Genomic DNA, 25,620 nt, shown 5'->3' with positions numbered 1-25,620 from the left:
TTGTGAATCTTGCCGAGGAGACACTCAGCTCTCTGAGGTCAGAGGTCGGGCATCTGTTTCAGCTGCATCCATCCCTTCTCTCCACCCTCATTCTCACATAAGAAAAACTAATAACAATTTCATAGATCAATAAAAACCTATAGAAATACTAGATAGGGAGCCAGGTATGTTAGAATATTGCTTATTTACTCACTGTCATTCAAACGCTAAGCTAAAATTTCAAATGTACTCAATTGCAGAATTGATGTGGCAGATTATTTTCTAAATGTTTGACCTGAATGAATTCATCTACTCCTAAAAGAAGCCTTGAAAGTGGGTGCAATCAAATCCTTCTGTAAATTACAAAGCGTAAAACCCCATCCAGGGAAAGGAACAGTGGTGCTGCCATCATTGAAGTGCTAAATGCCAACTGTTCTGCCTTTCAGGAAGGTTTGTATTTTATATGTTCCAAATTAATATCTTTTTGTGTGAAATAGAACTGAACCTAGGGCCTCATGCATGCTAAGTAAGTCCTTTACCACTAAGCTCCAGGATCTTCCCCTGATTTAATTAATATGGGTGCTGCAAAAATTTGCATGCCATCCTTCTACAGAAGCCATGCTAACCTTCCCTCAAACATTTAATTTTTAGTATATGTGCTGCTGAGGCAAACACACAATTCATCTTGTAAAAGCTGTCTTACCCAGTGTCACTTTTTGTTGGATTTGAATTTGAATTTTCATTATTTTATATATTGACAATTTGTAGTTATACATATTCATGGACTACAAAATAATGTTTGATTTACAACATCTATTACGTCTGATATCTGATATTTTTCATGATGAGAACACCTGAAATTTAGTCTCAGCAATACTGAAATGTACACTTCTCAATCTTTAGCTCTGTTTACCAAGAAGTGGATTTGATATCAAAAATGAAAACCATTCTTCTTCCTTCTACCCAGAAAATCCTGTGTCGATTTTTAACACTGCTACGGTTTCCACAGGGAAACACCAGCATGAATATCTTGTGCTCTAGGAACTAAGCCAAATGAACTGAGATAGGGGTGGGGGGGGGGCAGCAATTACCCATGGGCAGGAACCCAAGAGCCACTCCAGGACCCTGGACCCTGCCAGCCCTCCTCCATCATTGGGCTGGCCAGCTGACAATGGGCATTAATGACATTAACAAGGTCATGTGTTAAATATGCTTTTCTCCTAAATCTGATCAACGCCCAGGTGTCACCTGGCTTGGCTTGCTTCACCTGGGGTGCACTGGCAAAGCCCTCATCTTGGAAACAGGCAGTGGCAGAGCCAGCATGGGGTCTGGTACACAAGGCTGTCTGCCTACTGTGTATCTGGGAGCTTTCTCAGAGTTCGTGAATGCTAACAAAGAGGACAATTCCTGAGGAGGCATGAAACTGATTCCCCAGGAAAGAACAAGGACTCTCGAGATATTCTCACAAACAGACAGGGACAATCTCAGTCCAGTGTTTTTCTTTCTAAAGCTTTCTTTAAGGCATAATTTACTCATTTTCACCTTTCAGAAAAATTTCACTGAATGACTATGTCTCACTAGAGAAGCGTACTGCAGTGACAGTATGTAACCAAAGACCCATATATGAGCACAAAAATATTTTTGGCTATTCTATGCATACATTTGGTAACTTTTCTCAAGTAATTGTGTAGTTAACCTAGGATGAGATAACCTTGCACCATAACAATAGATTGTATATTAAATAAACAGTCAAAAGAACCTCTTGAAGGCTGGATGTTGGAACACCTTTTTCTATAATTAAATAGGTTCTTGATTTTTCTTTTAAACATAGGCATATGCCTTTAAGCAGTTACTTACACATCTATTTATATGAAAACATAAGTGTGGGGGGATAGTCAATATTCAGGGATGTGGAGTTATTAAAAATTAAGCGGTTCTTTTGCCTATGATTCCTATCCAGCTTCGTTGTAATTACTGTTCACTCATCTTGGCAGCATTTTTTTTTTTTGCATATTGTGAAAAATAATGAGTTATAGAAAGGAACAGGCCAGAAACCAAAGAAAAGCATTTATAATTACAACTTCTGGCCATTTTTATTGTTTAGGTTTTTAGTTATACCTTAACAGTACATGGGTTGTTTTTGTTTTTTGTTTGTTTGTTTGTTTGTTTTTGTTGAGCTGTTCTGGGTATCAAATTTGAAAATATGTGCTTAAGTCCTGCTCAAGTTTGATAAACTAGGTGTTAAGGCTTTCATGAGATTTCAGGTGTTTATGACAGGTGAACTAAGGCATCAACGTGAAGTCAATCAGGTGATCTGAGACAGGCTCAGTTACAACACAAGAGGAGAGACTTCAGTCAAACAGAGGAGAGTACAGGTGGAGAACATTCCAACTTCCAGTTTTACTTTAGCTACAGTGTTTTGTATCTTGTTCTTTCCTCTCTAAAGAGAGATGTGGATAGGAGAACCTAGGACATGAGAAGAGTCTCTTAGGTTCCCAACTCGGACAGCAGGGTTCACATGAAGAATCATCACCAGCATATCCATTATTTTACCATCTAAACTGATCCATTTAACATCAACAACCCTGGCCTTTGAGATCATAGGATAATTATACACTAGTGAAAGAACACGAGAGTCTGAGAGATCGAAGGACCAGAAACTGTATCATCAAACCTCTTCATTTTAGAGCTGAAGAAAATGAAATTCAAAGCAACTAGACGAATAATTTAAGGTCATAGCTTGCTTATGGCAATGTTAGTCTTGGGTTCCAGATCTCCAGAAACTGTATCATCAAACCTCTTCATTTTAGAGCTGAAGAAAATGAAATTCAAAGCAACTAGATGAATAATTTAAGGTCATAGCTTGCTTATGGCAATGTTAGTCTTGGGTTCCAGATCTCCCTGGTAGATCAGACATCATCTCCCACTGCAGCCTTGAATTTGGGGCATTTGAGAAATGAAATACTCACCCTGAGCCCACTGAACAGGTTTCTGAAAGTCCTTTATGCAGTTAATCTAAGTAGAAATGCCATAAAACTTCCATTTGACATTGAGTTTCCAGAACTTTTCATCGTGGGCACAAAAGCAGACAAGCAAGTTGTTTCAGAGAATAGTCATTGTTTTGACAAGAGAAAGGATTTTCCTTTATGCTCTGTTCTGAAGTATTTCCCTTGGTAAGCCCGAGCCTCTGTCACCTTTATTGGGGAAAACCAAGGATTGTAGAGATGCACCAAGTCTAAACCTAGCATTTTCCAAAGCATTAGCATGTAGACCAACACACTTGGTGAGAAGCCGTCGCTTCAACGTATACTGGGGCAATTGATTTTCACCTGTTTTGTGTAAAATCTATCTGCATGGTAACTATAAAAGATGCTATTATTGGCTATTGAATTTCTAAAATGGGTCTTCTAGCACCTGCCAAATATACTACTTTTGTAGATCAGTTCTTTCACTGATTTTTAGGTGTTGGAGTTAAAGCCAAATGTAACTTTGGGTTGAACTTGCCTATTAATATAAGCAAAACTAAGATCATTTTCCTTTAAAATGTGGGTAACTACTGTCACCCTCCACTTTAATTGAACCTGGAGAGCATAGCCAAAGAACTATTTTGCATAGGGCTTTATCTTTAGTTTACAGACAGATATTTATTATTTAGCATTAAATGGGCTTTAAAAAGGGAGGTTGTCTCTTAAGAATAAAGCATCAGGCTGTTCAAACTACCAATTACCCACCATCTCTTCACTGAAAGTGAAAGCTGATTTCCCCCTAACTATTAGAAAGTTTGCTGCTGCCAGCTAGCTGTTAATTTCCTCTCTTCTATTGGGGATGTCTGCCTCTATCTCACGTGTTGCTTTTAGCCCACAGCCTTAGAGTCTAACTAGTTGATATATGTTCCAATTTTTCTCAGAGCTCTTCACTGTGCTCTGTTCATCATGAAGCCTCTATTAGGTGTTGGTTAGTCTTAAAGCCAGCTCTTAATTATTTGGATGCCAATTAGCCAGGGTTTGGAATCACATAGACTCTGCTCCCCCGCCCTCTCTTATTCCCTAAAGCCTGCCTTTTGGCCATAGTACAGTGTGTTAGCTCCTTCGTGAGTGGAGGAGGGATAGAGGTAGAGATTAATGCCTAAAATCATGAATCCCATTTTGTTAGTTGGAAGCTTTTGTTAGCAAAGTTATGTTTTAAAAATGCACAATAAAAACAAGCTTCATTGTGCTAAAATGGAAGCTGCCAGCATTGCACTTGGTGCTTTTTTTCCCCTGAGGTAGGAAAGTCTGTTCAATGAATGGCCTTGCTTGGTATTCAACTTTTTCATACCAACAAGTACAGGGCAGTCGGTCTTCTGTTGTCACAAATTCACCACATTTTTAACTTTGTTAAGTGCTAGCTAGTAGTTAGTGTTTCTGTTGCATTTCTGGTTTAATTTGTTCATGAATTTAAAAAAGTAGAGCTGTGGGAGAAATCAAGAAACAATGATGCATTTATACAAGACATGTAAAAATGTCATGCTAAATTTTCATTTAAGATAGAGCATCACCATTTTGCATCAATGGAGGGACAAAAAATAAGATATCACTAAACCCTAGGAATACATTTTTAATTCATTTTTATTGGTTATTCACATTTTTCTAAGGGTAACGTTCCATGTCAGGGAAGATATAACTTTATAGACAGACGTCTCTTCCTCATAGGCTCTGATGACAATATTTGATTCTGAAAGGCAGGAGCTGCTGTTCCAACACTGTCTACTAAAGCTCTGTTGTTCTGGCATAAAGCCATATGATGTTAGAATACTTCAGAATATAAAGATCTGAGAACTGCTTTTCCCCTCCAGTCTACCATACTGTATAGTTGATATGCATGAAAGTCCCCCTTCAATGGAAAAGAAGAAAAGAGAAAGACATCAGAAAGGCATATAAAATAAATGTAGGCATAGAGAGGAATTTGGTTCCTTTGAAGGAGATGCTAAATAGCATAATGTATCTCTACGGGAAGGTTGGGACTGTCTTTGAAGCTAACATTTTTCATGAATAACTTAAATGTGATTATGTGTGAGAGGTTGTTCAGTTGAGTTGCTCCTTAAAGAGAGAGATCTTTGTGTGGTAGAGATGAACAAAGCTGAGGACACTGTTCACATCTTTATATATATATATATAATATTAGTTTTGGGTACTTAAGGAAACAGGTGTGGCACACTCAAGTAATTAGTGAAGTGACAGGCTCTCTGGAGGAGGTCCATATAGCTAACAGGAGCTAGAGTTGGCTCTGCAGACCAGGAGAGACTCTCCTTCCTGTGGCTCTTTTTCCTGTTGCCCTTTTCTTGATGCAGTGTCTCTTATTGCCTTTTACACTGGCCTGGACCTCGGAAGATTCTAGTGTTACAAACTTCTCTTCCTTGTGGTAAGATTTTGTTATTTTTATCTAGTACTCTACTTTTACAAAGGAATTTGAGATCACATAAAATGCAAAAAAAAAAAAAATTTCTGATAGGATTCTAAGAAGGGAATTCAAGAACAGAGTGGGAAAAAAAAAATCAATTGTGCCAGGAATAGAGAGAATCATTTAGTTACTGCAGTTGACATTTGAGAGTAACATTGAGAGTCTTAGTAGCCAAGACAAAGGGCTCTTTTCACTAACAAATACTTTGGTAATATTATTGAATTAACCCTTCTTGTACTACCACCATGTGGAATCTTCCTATTGCTTGCTAATCCTCTCTTGAGACTTCAACTTACCAATCACCTTCGATCATCAAATTTTCTACATCCAAGCACTTAATATTAAAGTTTAATGAGTTTGTGGGTTGGGCCCTGGCTCCTGTCTTGAATTTATGTTAAGAAAAGGTAAGAAGTAGAAAGCCCAAACCAACCTACATTTACAAGAACTGAATTGTGTCAACGAAGGGTTGGGTAAGTTTGGGATAATATGATCAAATTTTTCCCTTCTCAGTTTCCCTAGACAGATATAAAGGGATGCACCTAACTTTGTGATCTTGTATCATCAGAATATTTCATCGTCTAACAACATATATCTCTGAGATAGTATATGTTCTTATGTACTTTTAGAATAAGAAATGTGACCCTGTTGGTCTTGTGGAGCTCCTGTCCCCTCCAGGTCCTTCTATTTGACCCCCACTTTTACACAAGACTCCCTTCCCTTCCCCCAATGTTTTGGCTGTGAGTCTCCACATTTGTTTGAATCCACTGCTAGGTATAGCCTCTGGAGCCAAATAATCAGGGCCCAGAGGAGCTTGCAGAGTCTGAAGCACCAACCAAGGGCCATGCCTAGACTGGACCGAGGCCTCCTACAGAGATGTAGCAGATAGGCAGCCTAGGCTTCATGTAGATCCCCTAGTAAGGGGGGCAGGGGCTCTCTCTCACATGGACTCCATCACACATCCCTGGTGGGACTGCCTTGCCAAGCTACAGGGGAAGAGGACTTGTTTAATCCTGATGCTAGTTGATGAGCTGGGAGGGGTTAGGGGGCATCCCCCTTTCCCTTTTCTGAGGAATAGGGAAGGGGATTGGGAAAGAGGGGATGATGGACCAAGAGGAGAGGAGGGAAGGGGCTACCATTAGGATGTAAAGTGAGGGAAGGAAGAAATAAAGACAGAAAAAAGAATGGTGACTCTATGACAGAAAAGTCATTGGGCAGTTTCACAGTCAATACGCTGTTGCTGTGAAGAGACACATGACCACAGCAACTCTTACAAAGGAAAACATTTAGCTGGGACTTATTTACAGTTCAGAGGTTTAGTCCATTATCAACACGGCAGAAAGCACGGTAGCACATGAGGAGCCGCAGCGTGTCTGCATTCAGTGCCACAGGCAGCAAGAACAGAAGAGACACTAGGCCTGGCTTGAGCATTTGGAACCCCACTCCCACCCTCCCCCAGTGATACATTTCCTCCAACAAAGTCATACCTACTCCACCTCCTAATGCTTGTCAAGTAGCCCCACTCCCTAATGAGCAAGCACTAAAATATGTGAGTTTATGGGGGGCCATTCGTATTCAAAGCACCATAGAGAGATGGGTCTTATAAGAAGGTATTCAAAAGTAGAAAGATTTTCAGAAATGTCCCATGCAAATCAGAATATATTAGCCTGGTTGCAGCTAACTCTGATGGTAGCATTCCTACTTAGCACCAGATTTAAGTAATTAAACAAGCAAATAAAACAAAACAAAAGCAAAGCACAACAAAGTGATAAAGATTAGCATGTCTGTTCTGTAGGCTCTGGGGATGCTGAGTGCTACTCTAAGCCAGGCACTACCAGAGAGCATTGGTGTGCTTCCTATTGGCGGCCAAATGAACGCAACAGAAATCAATGATGATATGCACCTTTACCTGGAGCCTCAGATGTTCCAACTTGAGTCTTCCGGCATCCAAGTTGTTAGTGTTGTGGCCACAAACTGTGCTTTATGCCATGTTTTTTCATGTTTCTGGTCCAGGATGGTCCTTCTCAATGCATGACATCTTTTTTTTCTCAGTGACTTCCATCATGTTTGACTGCCAATTCATTTTATCTCAAGACACTCTATCTGCCGTATACTCTAATAAGCTACACAAGTACAAAGTGTGAGCCATTTGTGTAATTTGAATTGGAAACCTACAAAAGAGAAGGCACTGTAGTCGGGGATGTCCCTCAGAAAGATCTGTTGATTTTCTCATTTGTAAACAATGAGCATAATATTATACTTCCTATACACTTTAGGAAATGGACAAGATTATTAAAATTATACTGAGTACCTCTCATGGCTACAATATAATATACACAATAATGTTTAATAAACATTATGTAGTAATACTTTCTTAGCAGAAAATTACTGTGTATTAGACAGCATTATTATAGACTAACCAATACTCTGGTCATCTCTGTGAACTTTATAATAAAATACTGTTGCTGTTGAATTGGTTCACATTATACCATAAACACACGAGCATCCTATTTTAAATGTAAAAAGCTGATTGTTCTCCTTTTTCTTTTTTTCTAGCGTGAGAAGAAATAACTGTTGGGTAACAGGAATGGTTGTGTTTGCCTTTAATCCCATCACTTGGGAGGCAGAGGCAGGCAGATCTCTGAGTTTAAGACTAGGCTGGTCTACAGACCTAGTTCCAGGACAGCTAAGGCCACGCAAATAAACCTTCTGGAAGAAGAAGAAGAAGAAGAAGAAGAAGAAGAAGAAGAAGAAGAAGAAGAAGAAGAAGAAGAAGAAGAAGAAGAAGTAGTCGTCTACATTAAATTACTGATTCTTGTAACCAAGGAAATAGCTTATTTTCCCTCCATCTTACATCATAAACAACAAGCACATTATCAATAACTCTCCAGAAATGAATATCCTTTACTTAAAAATTAAATTAGCATTCTTCTTAAGAGTCTTTTGAAAATGTATACCCTTATAAAGATGGCAATGCTTAGGATCAACTGTGCAATCAGAAGAGTTTGAGAAACAAGGCAAAATAACTCTCATTCATCAGCTGCAAGTTTGAAAGGGTTGAGCCTCGAGCCTCAGAATAAGGGTCAATTGCTCAAGTTACAGGGTGCCATCCAAATAATGATACTGAGGCTAGATACTTGGTAGTGAAAGATCACAGGTGAGATTGTCTGACCGACTCCCCAAAGTCTCACTCAATGTTGATATACCAGTATTCAATTAAATTATTAATGGCCTCTCCATTTGCCATTTCAGCAGCCATTGTTGAAACTGTGTAGGAAATGAACCAGTGGCCACAGTGCATTTGGTTTGCTAAGTCTGAGAAGTTGGTTGCCAAGAACTGAGAAGCAAGGCTAAGGGAAGGGTTGGGAAGACTGAACACAGGAGACTTGCAGTGAGAAAGTGTCGCTGCAGAGTGGAGGCTCTACAGATAAAGACATGGCGCTGTATACTTTTTTAAAGGAAAAAAAGGTTTTGAAGTGATAAATACTTGAGAAGATAGATGTGCTGAACTTGATTTAAACATTACACAATGAACATATGTATTCTAGAACATCCCATAATAGTCAATATGTATGAACAGCTGTTATGTTTTACATCCATCGAAAACTAAGTCTATGGGCTAGAGAGATGGCTCGGCAGTTACGAGCACAAGCTGCTCTTGCACATGATCCAGGTTCTGTTCTCTGCACTGGTATGGTGACTCACAGGGGATCTGATGTCCTCTTCTGAATTCTATGTATATCAGGCACACATGTGATGCACATACACGCCTGTAGGCAAAAACACCCACACATACACCAAATCTAAAATGCTTCATTTAAAAAATGTAATAAACATCTTAAAACTAGATGTGATGGTAGTGCACTCCTATCATCCCAACATTCAGAAAGTGGATAAAGAAGGATGAGACATGCAGGAGTAGCCTCGGCTCCATGACCCTCTGTTTCAAAAAGTATTGGTTAGAACATAATTTTCAATGTTACAAAACTAAGGACAGTGCAGCTGTGAGCCTGGTAGCATCTCTGTGCCCTCCCAAACCTCTACCCATCTATTTTAAGAAGATGAGTTTTGAAGATAACGGGAAAGATGCATGTTGGAAAGGGAAACGGAAGTGATGGGAAGAAAGGAAATACCAGGATGTGCATGTGTGGAGTCATGCCACTTGATGGTTTTCTAATAGCAGACACAAGTGTCAGAATGGCATGCCTTGGGCAGATTAGTCACATGTCCTGCCTCTGCCCTGGAAGGTCAGAAATAAGGAAACCAGGCAGCCTGCATCGTAAGGTGAGGAGTCGAGTAGAGCGAGATCCACGGGGAAAAGAACTGCACTAAAGCAATGTATTTAGGAGATCTGGGGTTCTCTAAGGATTGATGATGTAGGTAAAAATGCTCAGAGGCTGTGGAAAGGAAGAAATGCATGAGTCAATCTCAACAGTGATGGTAGCTCACAGGGTTCAAAAGTTCCAACAGACATGATACACTCAAGCACAGCAATAATTCAGGAACCACCTTGCCATTTTCCAACTAGGAAAGTGAGGCTCAGACACGGTGAAGATTTCTGAAGGATTGGAAGGTTCAATGAGGCTGGGATGTGAATCAAGTGTTTTAGCAACAAGCAGTTCCGTCCTGTTTCCTCTCGCTCTCCTGTCTTTGTCTACTGTTAGCAGCTCCCGTTCTCCTCGTGTCCTCGTGGTGCTTGACATCCCATCTGGCAATGTTACCCAGCTCACTGTGTGTGGGCATTAAATGCAATGCAAGAGAATGAGGGGAGATCTAGGCCAAGCTTGAGAAAGGAAACTGTTAAGTGGGATCTAAACACACTCTGAGCACTTTGAGTTGTTGCTCTTTGGGTTGGAGAGATGGCTCAGCCATTAAAGGCTAGGCTAGCCAGAAGGGTCAAGGGCACCACAAGAAAACCTACAGAATAAACTAACCTGGGCCCATGGAGGCTCACAGAGACTGAACCACCAACCAAAGAGCTTGCACGGGCTGGTTGTAGACCCCCTATACAGCATTGCAGATGTGCAGCCTGGTCATTATGTGGGTCCCCTAACAATGGGAGTAGAGGCTATCTCTGACTCTGTTGTCCATCGTCAGGTCCCTCTCCCTAGCTGGGCTGCCTTATCTGGCCTCAATGGAAATGGATGTGCATAGTCCTGCTGTGACTTGAGATACCAGGGTAGGTTGGTACCCTTTGGGGGTATCCTTTCTCTGAGAAGGAAAGGAGGGAAGGGGAGAGAGGGCATGAAGGTTGGACTGGAAGGAGAGGAGAGAAGGGGCTAGAATCAGGCTATAAAGCGATTAAATAAATAAATAAATAAATAAATAAATAAATAAATAAATGGGAAAAAGGCAAGGCTCTCAATCAAAAATAGAAGAGCTGTTGCTTCTTTACAGTACATTACCCATCGCATGGAGGCCTTTGCCTTTCTTTAGTCTTTTTTATAAACTTCCTAAAAAACACTACTTTACCCAATGCAAAACTCAGAGGAAGGATAGCAGGCTACCAAGAAGAGACTTGATACCCTGTGAGCATATACAGTGGGAGGAAGTCCCCCTCAGTCACCGTCATAGGGGAGGGGAGTAAGGGGAAAATGGGAGGGAGGGAGGAATGGGAGGATACAAGGGATGGGATAACAATTGAGATGTAATATGAATAAATTAATAAAATATATTTTTAAAAAGCTTCTTTTTCTATTTTTCAAAAAAAAAAAGAAAAAGAAAAAGAAAAAGAAAAAGAAAAAGAAAAAGATCACCAGATATGGTGGTATACATTTATAACTCCTGCACTGGGTAGGTAGAGCTAGAGGATTGCTAGTTGAAAGCCAGACTGGACTACATAGTGAGACTCTGTTTTGGAAAGGACAAAAGTCTTCTTCGAAGAACAACAATGCCATGGTTTATTGGGGCCTAACTTACTTAACCCTTTCATTTAGAATGAGCTGGGCGCTAATAAACTTCTTTAATAACATAATTTGTCAAGTATTTCATTTCGGTATGCATTGTTTATTCTGTGTCTTAAATGTCAGTAAATGTGGCTTGGATTCAATTATAACTGTACTTATTGCATTCAGTCAATACATATTTAATGTCTTTGGTAAAAGGACTTTATTTTTATAAATGGTCTTAGGCTTTTATTTACCACAAAGTTGTAAAATATTCAGCACATAGGCATTTGTCCTATACTACTGCGATCTTCAAAATGGGCCATCTGTACCCAAGGGAATGTTCTTCAAGTTTGAAAGGATGGCCAATTTGAAGGTAATCAGTATGCAGACCATCAGCCTCTGTAGGTTGCTTCCCTCACTGGATCTGCTGGTGAGCTTAGACACAGTCCTCTCATCTGCCAATGAAGTTCTGCTCACCTACCCTGCTCTCCTTACAATGGGCAGGGCCCTAGGCCGGAAGGTATGCTCAGTGCAGCACAGGAAAGGAAAGGTTGAAATTGCTGATCAAGGCACAAAGTATGACTCAGTTGCATATTCAACCTTTTTCAAAAAATGACCTGAAAATGTTTGTGTCTGCCTCCAGCCGATCTATATTAAGGCTTCAAATAAAGACAAGTATTGCAGATAAGTTGATGCCTCATGTTTTCATTCAGAGTTATAAGAAACATTTAAAATAACTTCTTTCTTTTTAGATTTTTGTTTGTTGGGTTAGTTTGGTTGGTTTCGTTTTGTTTTGTTTTTGTTTTTTAAAAATTTTTAAAATTAATTTATTCTTGTTACATCTCAATGGTTATCCCATCCCTTGTATCCTCCCATTCCTCCCTCCCTCCCATTTTCCCCTTACTCCCCTCCCCTATGACTATGACTGAGGGGGATTACCTCCCCCTGTATATGCTCATAGGGTATCAAGTCTCTTCTTGGTATCCTGCTATCCTTCCTCTGAGTGCCACCAGGCCTCCTCCTCCAGGGGACATGGTCAAATATGAGGCACCAGAGTACGTGTGAAAGCCATACCCCACTCTCCACTCAACTGTGGAGAATGTCCTGTCCATTGGCTAGATTTGGGTAGGGGTTTGAAGTTTACGGCCTGTATTGTCCTTGGCTGGTGCCATAGTTTGAGCAGGACCCCTGATTTGTTTGTTTTTTGAGACAGGGTTTCTCTGTGTAGCTTTGGCTGTCCTGGAACTCAGTTTCTTAACCAAGCTGGCCTCCAACTCACAGAGATCCACCTGCCTCTGCCTGAGATTAAAGGCACAGGCCACCATACCCATGACAACACCTTTATTAACTTCAAAACCTAAATGATTACTGGGCATGATAAATTACGTATGAATTTTTTTTCAGTTGAGTACAGTGTGTCATTTTGTCAACTCTTTTCTGTCCCTTCTTACGGTCGGTAAAGTACATTAAGCTGATGTAGCTGCACAATATTGGGAAGAGGCATGAGAGGGAAATTTGAGAGATGAGGTTAAGAACCATTCAAATTTGTCATGTAGCGCTGTACGCATCAAAGCTTAAGGTGTGCAGTGCAGAGGGCAATGAATTCTATTATCCACCTGTAATGTCTATAAACCATGCCACTCTATGTACGCTGGTGGTAAATCTCTAAACAAGCAATTGATGTCAAACATATACAGAAAGTAAAACTCCACAGCTGTGGATGGCTTTGATCTAGAACAAAATGAATGACTAAGACCTTGATTCTACCCTGACCCCCGCCCCCAATGCCGCAGCTGTTGTGCCTGGTGGTTCAGCTGCTTTCCCCCTTCCTCTTCCATTTGTCCACTGGCAAATGCTCAGGGCACAGCCACTAGCTGCTCACTGCACTGTCCTCCCCTTCCCATTAGCTGTGGTACCTGCTCTTCTGGCAGACATCTTCCCTTTTCTTCTATCATTGCAGATAGATGGCTGCTAACTCTGACACATCCCAAGCCTACATCATCCTTCCTCATGGGCTGCCGCAATCTCCTCAATGAGAAATGACAGATAGAGCTGTGGCCGGAAAGACTCAGGTGGACCAGCAACAAGGTTCAAAACTAAGGTGTGCCTCTGAACAAGGGACAGCAATGCTCAAGATCAAGTCTAGCCTTTTCAATTGCACATACACAGTAATTCTGTTTAACCAAAGTGACATTAACCTATGTGAAATGCTTCTGTGAGTAATTTACCCTAGCAAATCTCAACCTGTGGGTTACAACCCCGCCTTCAAGGCCAAATGACCTTTTCACAGGAGTCACAAATCAGATATCCTGCATATCAATCAGATAATTACCTTATATTCATAACTAGAAAAATGACAGTTATGAAGTAGCCACAAAAGTATTCTTGTGTTTGGGGGTCACTACAACACGAAGAGCTGTATTAAAGGGTCATAGCATTAGGAAGGTTGAAACCCAGTGATTCATCCCCTTAGTGGTTAAAATTAAACTTCCCCATAACAACACTTACGGGGAGCTGCAGTTAGAAAGAAATAAATTTTGAATAACATGTTCGCCTTTGATTAGAGATGCTGGCAAAACACATACCTGAAGAAGGAACATCTTTAAATACTATTGGTTCCTGTTTCATATCAATGCTGAATTGTGTGGGCAATAAAATCAGCTGATTGAAGCCAATCATTGTCTGAGGCAGGAGCTGGCAGAACTCCCAAAACAGACCGTGAGGTTAAAGTCATTCAATAACTGCACACATCATTTCAGAAGTAACAGTCAGACAGGCCTAGAACCAACATCCTCTTTAATAAATGACTTCTACTTATCCTTGGTACTAGCCTTAGCTAATGAAGGAAACAAATTATGATTCCTATAGCACTTGCTTGAGTCCGACTTCCATTGCTGGGATAAAATATCCTTACTAAAAGCAACATAAATGAGGAAAATGCTCATCTGGGTACCAATTCTAGGTTCTGGTCCATCTTCCCCCAGATGTCAACATAGGGATTCAATCAGCAAGTGAGATCATATTCACAAGAACAAAGAAAATGACCCCCCCCCTTGCTTGCCTGGTGCTTCTGCTCAGCTAGCTTCCATCACCCTTATAAGACTTCAGTGCCTAGCCATCAAGTGTGCTGTTCACATCCAAGATGTGTCTACAACCTCAATTGATAATCAGGACAATTCCTCTAGCTATGCCGACATGCCCACCTGAGCCAGACACTACCCCTACTGAGAGTCTCATCTCAGTGACTCTACATCATGCCGAGTTGACAGTTAAAAGTGGCCGGCACATCACACTGCTCTGTAAAAGGTGGTTATTTGCTTACATTTAACGACAACACCAAATATTTCAAATCTGCTGTCTCTTCACGCTGCCTGGGATTCAAATCCAAACTAACAAGTTGGCTTTTCCCCAAATCTCGGTCACATGAGCTCTCGAAGAAAAACGAGAAGCCATAGGTTAAATACTTCGACTGGTGAACAAGAGAACAGGACTGAGAGCTAGAACCACTGGAGGAAGAGAAAATCAGAGGGCCATGTAGTTCGGGAGTGACGAGAGGAACACTGCACAGGAAATGCTGAAAATAAGAAAGCAGGAAAGCACACAGGCAGTAAATCACTTGGTGGCTAAAATAATCCAGATGATAAGTGGAAAATAGAATACGAATGTGTGAAAAATGCAGCCTTTGTTTGGGCTTTGGTGTCCAGTGACGCCAAGGTCTAGCCTGAACTCTTCCACTTGAACTTGACCATGTTCAGGACTTTGTCCCAGGCTCCATTCCCCATATGTACAATGGAGATAATACTAGTACCCATCTATTATAAAATTAGATAATGGGCTTTACACAAAGGGGCTTGAGAGTTAGTTAGCTAATGCTAGCACCTTTGTGTCATCAAGCATTTTTCTATGCTTAGGCAAGAGACAAACAGGTCACGAGACACTGCAGATAGATCATCTAACAGGTGACACAGGTTAGCATTGCAGAGAATGGAAGAAAGAAATTAACACATTGGTCCCTGCTTTCAAAGTAGCCAGGGCTACAGGTATGTGCCACTGTGCTTGGTGCTATCGTAGGCAGTGGGGTGTGAACCAAAGACAAGGACCCACACTGCCACCTTCAACAGCTCCAGTAGCTCTTTTCAGTGGAGAGGAGTGTCCTGACATTGCTGCAGCAAGGAGTTTGAAGATGAGCCAGTGTGAAGGCCAGTGAGAATTTCTTAGGAAGACAGTTGATAGAGATAAGCCCTGTGGATGATAGAAAGATAAGACATATCTAAGCATAGGTAAAGACTTTACAAGGGAGAACAGAACTTTCATGTCTTAGAGTAACTATGTGTGTGATACTGATGGCTCTTAGTGTATATCTCAGAGAAAAATAAAAAAGTCCTCTTTTTCAGTAAATGAAACTATGGGGTAGCTCCAGAGGGGTCTTGTATAGTGATTGCAATCTGAAACAATAAAACCATGGCACAAAGGAAATAGAAGGATCCAGAGGGTCCTAGAAACCTACAAGAAGAACATCATGACGGGTGGATTGGGGCCCCGGGGGACTGTTTAAACTACTGTACTAACCAAGGACAATACAAGTAAAACATTGAGCCTCCTACTCTGATCTAGCCAATGGACAGGGCATTCTCCACAGTTATGTGGAGGGTGGGGACTGACTCTGACATGAACTCTAGTGCCCCATATTTGACCACCTCCCCTTGGTGGGGAGGCCTGGTGGCACTCAAAGAAAGAATAAGCAGGCTACCAATATGAGACTTGATCGCCTATGACCATATAGTGGGGGAGGAGGTCCCGCTTGGTCATAGACCTAGGGGAGGGGAATAAGGTGAAAGCGGGAGGGAGGGAGGAACGGAAGATACAAGTGATGGGATAACAATTGAGATGTAATCTGAAAAAATTAATTTTTAAAAGGTATTGGCTAAGATATGACTCATTGGATATGGAGTTTTTTAATAAGATTGCCAGAAAATTGCAGGTTTACAGATGGGGAAGAAGAAATATATTCAGATACAGATACATAACACACACACACACACACAAACAAACAAACAAACGCACGGAGCCCATGAGTATGGTCCACTATTATTTTAGAAATTTTATTGAAATGCCTCTGTATGAAAGGAATGCTGTTGCAAGAAGGTGCCTTGCACATCAAGCTTTGGTAACTGTGCTGGAAGTCTTGAGGTCAAGCTCTCAGCTCCAGGAGGGGAAACCCCTTTCCCTCCTACGTCACCATGACTTTCCATAGCCGTCTACTGCGCCTCTCGCTCTTGACAATATTCTTAAAATAAACAAATAAATAAGTAAACCTGCACAGCATTATTAAATGGTATCGATCTGCTAGCTTTTAGCTGTAGAACTTAAAACGTGAACAATCTGGAGAAGGAAGTCAGAAGCATTAGCAATGAACCTCAAAGCACGATCTAAGAAGAAAAGAGGGTAAAGAAGCCAAGTCCATATCTGGAAAGATAACACAAAATGGTTATATTATGAATTTTCCTTTACCTGAAGTCAGCTGTGTATGAAATTAATATAACTAGCCTAGATTTTTTTTTTTTTTTTTTTTTTTGTATTTAGTAGGAACATGGCCACTGTGTGTCTGTGTGTGGGTATGAGCGCCTGTGTCTGGGTACCTGCAGATGTCAGCAGAGGACATCAGCTCTCCTGCATTAGGAGTTCATGCTGCATTTTTAGAGAAGCTCGAGGTTCCCAACAGAGTTGGGCAAGGCAACAGAAATGGTTCATAATGCTACATACCCAGCCTCCCCCACTGTCACGTCCACCATCCAAGTGCCACATCTGTTTCACTGGTGTGCCCATACCAGCACACCACGAATACCAAATAACTACAGCTTATGTTGGCGCTTCCTCATGGTACTGAGGTTAGTATCTTTTCTTTCCTGTGTTTTTATACTTAAAATGAGTTTCTAACAGACAATATGGGGATGGACAGTTCTATCACCAAACTACAGCCTCGGATTAATCTCTACCTTTCAATTAGACAGCTCATATTTACAGTCCTTAACTAATCCTGGTAATATTTATAACTCTTATAAGATTACAATTTTTAACTGTAACTGATATTTTTTTTTAGTTTTTTACTAATGTTTTTAATCTGCATACAAAATCATGGATTTCATTATGACAAATATATATGTATATCTTGCTGGCCGCATTTCTCCCTTCCAATAATCTCCCTTCTACCTTCATGTCTGTTCTTTGGTGTTAACTGGATATTTTGTATGATTCCAAATTCTTCCTTTTTAAAAGTGCCCTAATTATATTTCTTTAAAATAAGCCTACTTGTTGCACTAGAGTTTGCAATATATATCCGTGACTACTCCAAATGCACTTTACATTTATATTGCTTCACGGGCCTTGTTGGAAGGTTTTAATGTCTTAGAAATATAGCCTTCTTTCATCCAATAAATACTGAATATTCTGTGTGTGTTTCTGGTGACATTTGTGTAAGAGGGTGGGAGGTAAGGATGCTATGATTCTTTGACTTTAGGTGGGCTCATCCTATGCACCTGTATATGGTGACTTAAGAGAACTCCCCTTTCTACCACACAACTCATCTCAGGGTTTTAGCCAAACTTGAGTCTTTGGTTTTTGTGCCAGTAAATGTGCGTAAGCTCTCCGAGATCTGAAGATCCAAACAACAGTTGTTGAAAGTCTAACATAAAGTCTATATTCAAGTGAAACTGAATGTGAGTATTATCTGGAGGGAATTCGGCACTTTCTGTTTTAGATAGCTGTCGGGTAAAGTTTATTATGAGTGACAAGTGACTCAATTATAAAACAGAATTCCTATGAGACTGCCAAAGACCTTGTTCAGCCTTATGTGTCCGCACAGAAAGGAATGTCTTGTGAGCATCTCCCTAGGTAGCCTGTCTCCCATTGGGTAAACAATTTCATGAAGGAAAGACACATAGTAGGCCCCTATGGCTACAACACTTTCCTAGTTCCCAAACCCCTCACCCTTCTTCCATAAAGGATTGCAGCCAGCTTTCTCTCCTTGCAGACCCCCCCCCCCCCCAGTTTCTCACAGGAGAGAGGCTGTCCCTTGCTGTGTATGCTAATAAACAGGCCCATTGGTTGAAGTCCAGGCTCTTGTCTCTTTTCAACCTCTTTCATTTTACACTGTCTCAGAAATCTAACAATCAGTCTTGGACAACAACCTTGGCACTTCCGTCGTGGGAAAAAAAATAAAGGTCTCAAAGCAGTAAAGCCAACAGTGTTGGAGGTGTTGGCCATGCTGTGTGAATTCTGAGTGGTTCCAGAGTCACACCATGCCTGGCCATGTGCACCATCGCTCAAGGCCTGGCGCACTGACTGATAAGCCTTTGGAGAGCTGACACTCTCCACTTCCCGCTTCTTAAATCTCATTCTTTCAAATGTTCCAGTGTTCTTCTAGAGCTCGGCTTTGCCCTTTCTCTCTTCCTGACTCTCTTATTTCCTCTAGTATGATTCTCTAATAATGAGGAAGCTGTTCCGACACGTGAAAACCCCTTCTAAATTACTGTGTTCCTTGGACATTCTTCTTCATTAACTTTCCCTACATGTTCTCATTTATTTTTTTTTTTCTTGAAGCTGTTATAATTTACTCAAAAAAAATTTTTTTAAAGGAGCATAGGAATAGAAGATTTCAGGATGATTCAAAACAAAGAAAAGCAGTGAGTATTGCCATTTAATCTTATGAGAAGTTTAATTTTCCCACTGTGAGAAATAATACGCCCATAAAATGTCACTGAATTATAAAAAGCTAAACTCATTCCTCCATCTACAGTTGGCTTTAAAAAGAACGGAATGGGGAGTAGTTGATTGATAGTTTTCACCATGGAGAAAGCATATCATAAATGGGCTCCAGTGATCGCCCAGCCCATTCTCTGGAAATAGCATGGTACTGCCACAGAGGAAGTGTTCCAGAAAAACAATTGCGCCTGAGCAAAGACTTTCCACTAACCGCCTTCTCTTAACTCATACACCCAACCTACTTCTATCTGTGCATGGGTAAAACTCAACATGCAAAGGTCTCCTAGCATTGTTGATATTTCTGAATATCGTTTGTTTTTTTTAAAAAGAGTTTTCTGGCTTTTCCCACCACGGGAAGCTACAGAAAAACAGACTGGTTGTCTAAAGGCCAAAAAGAGAAAGAAGTCAACTTTTGAAAATCCGTTAGTGACTCAGATTTACCCAGAATTTGCTGAGACTCTGCAGTTAGTAGGACGAGGGTACACATAAGCCTTGATGGTGATTAAAAAAAAAATCCCACTTATTTTGTACTTTAATGACAAAAAACATTATGGAACTAATAAACGTTCATAGCTAAATATCAAGCTCTAGCAAGTTATTAAGCCAGCCTGAAAAAAAAAAACAATGAACTCTTTGTTTTTGGCAGCAGCACACTTTTTTTTGTGAATAAAATATTTGCGTTAGAATTACAATGTACACCAGACACAAACTGTCATTCTCAAAATAGTGATACTAATTGTGCTCCCATGATTTTCCACCACTCCTTTTTTTCTGGGATGGTTCAGAGAGCATTATATGCCCTGCATCTCAGGGTAGGATCAAATGTTCTCTTTGTGTTAGAGTCTGTGGGAACTAGGGGCAGACAGAGATCTCCCATTGATAAAACAGTAAGTAAGTTAGAACCCTTTACAGTCTGAGAGAAGGCTTACAGATGTGTTTGACCCTGGGAAGGTCTGAACTCCTTCCTTGATCCCTAAAACTGTTCATAGTAGTGTCTCCATAGACCAATCCTACTTAATAACTGCCAACACACACACACACACACACACACACACACACACACACACATACCTGTTACATATATATATATATATATATATATATATATATATATATATTCTCATATATACATAAGAGAATGCCTTATAATCCATGTCTAAAAATGGTCAAGAGTGTGGTGAAAACAGTTTCATATGCAAACAAACAAACCACAACAAAAAAAATTTAACTGGTCAAGTCTTTACCCTGTTATATCTAGTATCCAACTGAAATCAGCATTGACAAGCCATATGTTATTTTTTCTAGCTTCATTAAACAATGAATAAAACACTCCATGACATATGTATTATTACAAGATCTGCCAGCATTCCACTTGAGAATAAATAGCTATGAAAAGCAGATATTTTTGCATGTGCGCCAAGTCCGTTCCAGCTCTCTATGCAGCCTGAGGACAAGGGAATAAGAGTTTAGAAGAAGAGACTGGAGGGTGTGAAACTGGAAAGAGGAAAATAAAGCAGCAACTGATAGAGGTTGTTAGGAAGAAGTGTTATGTTCCTGTTTTCCTTTTCCTGAGAGAAGGCTTAGACTTAAACAGCTTTCAGTGTTCACAGGAAAGAGTCAGGACTCTAACTATTCATTACAAAACAAAAAACAAACAAAAAAAATAAAAAATGAAAAACAAAAAAGAAAACATTTATTGCTAGATGTACTGGTGTTGTAATCCTGTAGTGTCTACAATTCCAGTGCTGGGGAGTATGGGGCAAGAATGCCGTGGGTTTGACATCATCATGGGCTACCTGGTGAGTTGTCAGCCAAGGCTACAAGCAAGATGGCATCTCAAAACAACAACAACAACAAAAACAGGTACATAAGTATTTGACTAATGAAAGCATTTTGAGCATCTACTGTCTATCTGACATTGTTCCCAGAGAGTGGCAACAGGCTAGATCTTCACTAATCTTTCCATCTCTGTGGAGAAAGCATAAATAAATTACAAACACTTTAACATTAAAATAACATTTTTCAATTGGTGGCAAATACAATTAAGCAAACCATGCAAAGTTTTGTTGGAAGGTGGCACTCCCTTTTCCTTTAGGAGTACACAATGGCTAGGAAAGACCTTCATGGAGGCTGAATTGGTAAGAAAGAACCTGCTACATCTGGGATGTTAAACATCATCCCAAGTTGTTAAGGGCACGGTCTCAGTAGTGAGGCTATTGGAAGATATTGGAAGTGAAGAGACAAGTCCTCAGGGGAGGACCTCAGCTCATGCAAGCTGTGTAGCTGTGTGCTCAAGTAAGCCTGCGTATCAACTCTTTCTTGGTCCTGTTCTTGGCTTCCTATCTATGAGGTGAGCAGTTTGCCCCATTCTGCTATTGTCATCTGGCACACACACAGACACACACACATACACACACACACACACACAGAGACACATACAGAGACACACACACAGAGGCAGGCACACATAGACACAGACACACAAACAAACACATACACACACAGACACGCACACAGAGACACACACACACAAAGGTAGGCACACATAGACACAGACACACAAACACACACACACACACACACAGACACGCACACAGAGACACACACACAAAGGTAGGCACACATAGACACACACACACACACACACACACACACACACACACACACACCCCTAATATAGTGGTTTTGCCCTATCATGTACCAAAATCTCTAAAACTGTCAGTTCAAATACACCTTTTCCCTTATCAAGCTGATTATCTCAGGTTTGTTGTTGTTGTTATTGTTGTTGTGACTAAATGTTGACTTTACCAGAGCCAGTCATAAAACCATCAGAACACAGATCATCCAAAGTAGAGCTAGCTTGGCAGCTACCACACACAAGTCCACATTTAATCAGCTCCCTACTGACCAGGAGCAAGTGCAGATAAAAATAAAAACCCATGCTTTATCTGACAGACGGGTCCAGGAAATGCACAGGAAACTCAGGTATTTGTGAGAGTCTTGTTAGAAAGTAGGCCCTGGAATCGATGATAAAAACGGATGTCAATGAAAGATACGTACAATGACTAAACAGATATCAAAGAGCAATCATGGAGTGTGTGACTGAGGAGAAGAGAGAAGGCTAATGCCAGGAAATGACGCAACAACATCCAGGGCTAGACAAGTTTAAACTTCTAGAATGAGAGAACACTGAGAAAGACTTAATGACTAGGTGGCAGAATCATGCTCAAGGAGGTGGGCTTCTAGGTAGACCATTAAACTCAGCATTAGATCCTCAGGTGAGACGAAGATGGGTTGTAAAGCTATATCCACCAACTTCAGTACAGAAACAAGACCGGGCAGTAGACAAGTAAGGAGAAGTGGAAAGGAACTCATGGGCGACGTGCTCAAAGGAGAAGGGGTTTGGGTACAGCTCTCACTGAGCTGAAGCCAATAGAACAATAGATCTACCTCAAGAACCAGAGATGGTCAGTCATAGTTGGTTGCCCTGTGAGAAGAATCTGAGCAAAGTGTCTTCAGGAAAAAGTCAAGCAGGCAAGACTATGGCCCTGGGCTCTCGGGCTCTGGAGACAAGAGTGAAGGAGCTGCTTTGCAGAGCATGCTGGGAATCAGAGGGAGGGGCAAGAAGGCTACCTGTGAATAAAGAAGCCTTCCAGCATCATAGCCACGGCCAAGACCAGAAGGGTCAGACTTGGAGAGAAGTGTTCATTCTATTCGGTAGCATTTAGAGAAGGAAGAACAGGTAGGCTTAGCCCCATGAGGCCAACTGAAAGATGCAGAGCTAGTGACCCCTAGGGGTGAGGAGGCTCAGGCCCTAAGCTCTGCAGCTTGTCTTTCAGGAGAAATACCGAGACTTTCCAGAATGATATATCCTCTTTATTTATAGTACTTTAATTGAAAATAAAATGATACCTAGGGCTACCTTTTCCTCTTTCCCTTCACTGTACCGTAGTGCCTGAGATAGAATAATGAAAAGCAAACCACAAAACTAGTGTTAGTAAATCACACAAAATTCTGAGTGAAAAAGACATTTATGGAGCATATCCGGCACTATGCTTCATGGACATTATTGAAAACTCTCAAGAATTGTGTAAGAGCAGTAGTAATTACATTGTTTTGTGTGTGTGTGTGTGTGTGTGTGTGTGTGTGTGTGTGTGTGTGTGTGTGTGTGTATGCTGCCACAGACAGTAGAGGAAGTTAAAGAAGCTACACAGGATGTACTAATAAATGATGGAGCAAGGTTTTACCCCAGTCAGTATTATTCTAGCTGCTATGCTGGTATTCCATCCTGCCTTTGAAACATTCTAGATATACAATATAATATCTAAATATCCCAGGGGAGGATTTAGAGACAAGTGTCATAAAAGATGGAAAAGAAGGGGAAAATGGAAGACAGAAACAAGAAAGGAAAAGGACTGGAAGGAAGGAAGGGAGGGAGGGAGGGAGGAAGGGAGGGAGGGAAAGGGCAGAAATACCTGTGATCTGGTGTGCTTCTGAGCACTCCTTAAATGGCTCTGTGGCCAGCTTGTAATGGAATATGCCACACCTCACGGCTGTCTAAAAGTGCCTACTGGTAGAATAAGGTGATCAGCTGCAGACTTCGAGGTCCTATCAATTAGAAATAACTGCCAGAAGACTTGGATGGTGGAAAACAAAATCCTTACACCGAAAAAGCACTTCAAGGCTGGCAGAACAATTGCTGGAGTTGGGACAGGCTGTACTCCTTAACAAAGCAAAGCAGACCTGTGGAGGTGGGAGTGAGGAGTGGGGCGGGGGTGGAGGGGGTGGGGAGTGTGTGTGGGGTGGGGATGGTCCAGAGGTCTCTAACTTCTCTAGCAAAGGAAAGGGGACAGACAGAGGCTAGCCTCCCTGCTGTTCCTGGGGCTGTGTGTTTGCCTAGCGGATTAAATGTGTCCCCTCAGGCACACCAGGCCTGAGCATAGAACTCTGTGGCCTAGACCTGGATGCTCATAATCTTGACCTGTGTGACTGTTCCACCCACCATCTTGGCCTGGCCTTCTGCTTAGGCAGGTGATGGTGCTGCCCGATGCATGCACGGTCAGACACAAATGCTCCCAGGCCCAAGGATCCCCGGGGCAGCAGGAATAAATTGAAAATTCATGAGACCCATTAGGCATCAGTTCCTGAAACTGAAGATAGAGTCTACCTGCTTCCGCTTTGCATAAGGTTTCCATGCACGTGACATTCTGCATATACTTTTTCTTGGGAAGGAGGTGACTGATTTTTCCAGGGAACTGCAGAAATGGTGACTTAATTTCCAAAACAACTTCGGGAAGCAGACCTCCCGATCACTCAGTTTGATAGATGTGGAAGCAGAGGCCGGAGAAGGAAATAAGTTACCCAGACTGCTAAAAGCAGAGCCAAGGTGTGCATGGAGGCCTGAGCAGATGCAAGCCCTGATGTCTCCACTCCCCTGCCTTCCGGCCATCACCCAGGCTGCCTAGGCAGGAACCAGCCCTGTACCTGCTCATCTGGAGCAAGGCCCTTGACATCAGGAAGACACTGTCCTCTCTGTCCAATACTAAGCTTTGCCTCTGGCTCATATGAACAGACTTTCAGCTGAGAACTCAGGACAGGAAGAATTCATCATCAAAGATCAGGGATAAACTTGTAGGTGCATGGTGGCCGCTGTTCGGGGAATAGACAACCAGATCAAGTCATAAAAGTATCGCTCCATGCCCACGAACATTTTTTTATTTAAAAAAATAAAATAAAAGGTTATGTGTCTTAGTGTTGGAATGTGTACACGAGTGCCGGTGCCCCATGACGCAGAGGGCAGTGAGTGCCCTAGACTTGGAGTTACAGAAGGTTGTGAGTCACCTGGCGTAGGTCCTCTGGAAGGGTAGCGAGTGCTCTTAACTGCAGAGCTGACTCTCCAGCCTCCACAGACATTTTAAATCCCTTGTCACCCTGGGATGCCACACAAATCACAGCTCTTTGCTATGTTTCATATTAGCAAACCTTTCATCTTTCTTCTGCCTCCCTCCCTTCCTCCCTTCCTTCTTCCCTCCCCAAGAGCTCCCGCAACTGCCTTTTGGACATTTCTTCACTAAGTAACCCATTGAACACTCTCCTGCCTCAGCGCTGGGGTTCTTTTGGATGGCGGGATTAAAAACATGAAGGACCATGCCAAGTATAGAGCTCTTTTCCTTTCTTTACTCTTGGTTTTTTGTTTGTTTATTTGTTTGTTTTTGTTTTCTTTTAAAATGGAGAAAGAAAATAACAATGCCCTGTGTTGTGCATGCCTGTTGTGTACCAGTTAGAATTCCTTAAATCAACTGCTTGAGCCATGACTGGATAGGGTCGGCCAGTGAAGCAGTTCAGGGGCTGTCCTAGCTCTTATCAAAGGCCATCCTTGCCAAACCTTCAGGGAGGAAAGTGAAGAGCAAAGAAGGAATGCCCATTACAAGGCAGTGCCAGTCAACCTTGCCAACAGCCAGGTTCTCAGATTCCTGGTCAGGCCAGACCAAGCATTCCTGCTCCTTCCCTCCTTTGTACTGGAGATCGAGATTAAACTCATCACACCCACACCCGC

General features: G+C 41.4%; 1 protein-coding gene and 1 non-coding gene across 2 annotated transcripts in view; both read right to left on the bottom strand.

Annotated features, from left to right (window-relative positions):
- Slc35f1 (solute carrier family 35 member F1) overlaps nt 1-25,620 on the bottom strand; it is a 404,539-nt gene that overhangs the window by 186,210 nt on the left and 192,709 nt on the right. The window lies entirely within an intron of this gene.
- LOC127205451 (U6 spliceosomal RNA) lies at nt 548-654 on the bottom strand. Its single transcript, XR_007832659.1, has one exon. It is a non-coding gene; the product is annotated as a U6 spliceosomal RNA (small nuclear RNA).

Source organism: Acomys russatus, chromosome 21, assembly GCF_903995435.1.
Source record: "Acomys russatus chromosome 21, mAcoRus1.1, whole genome shotgun sequence".
NCBI lineage: Eukaryota > Metazoa > Chordata > Mammalia > Rodentia > Muridae > Acomys > Acomys russatus.
This window is presented reverse-complemented; position numbering and strand designations above follow the sequence as displayed.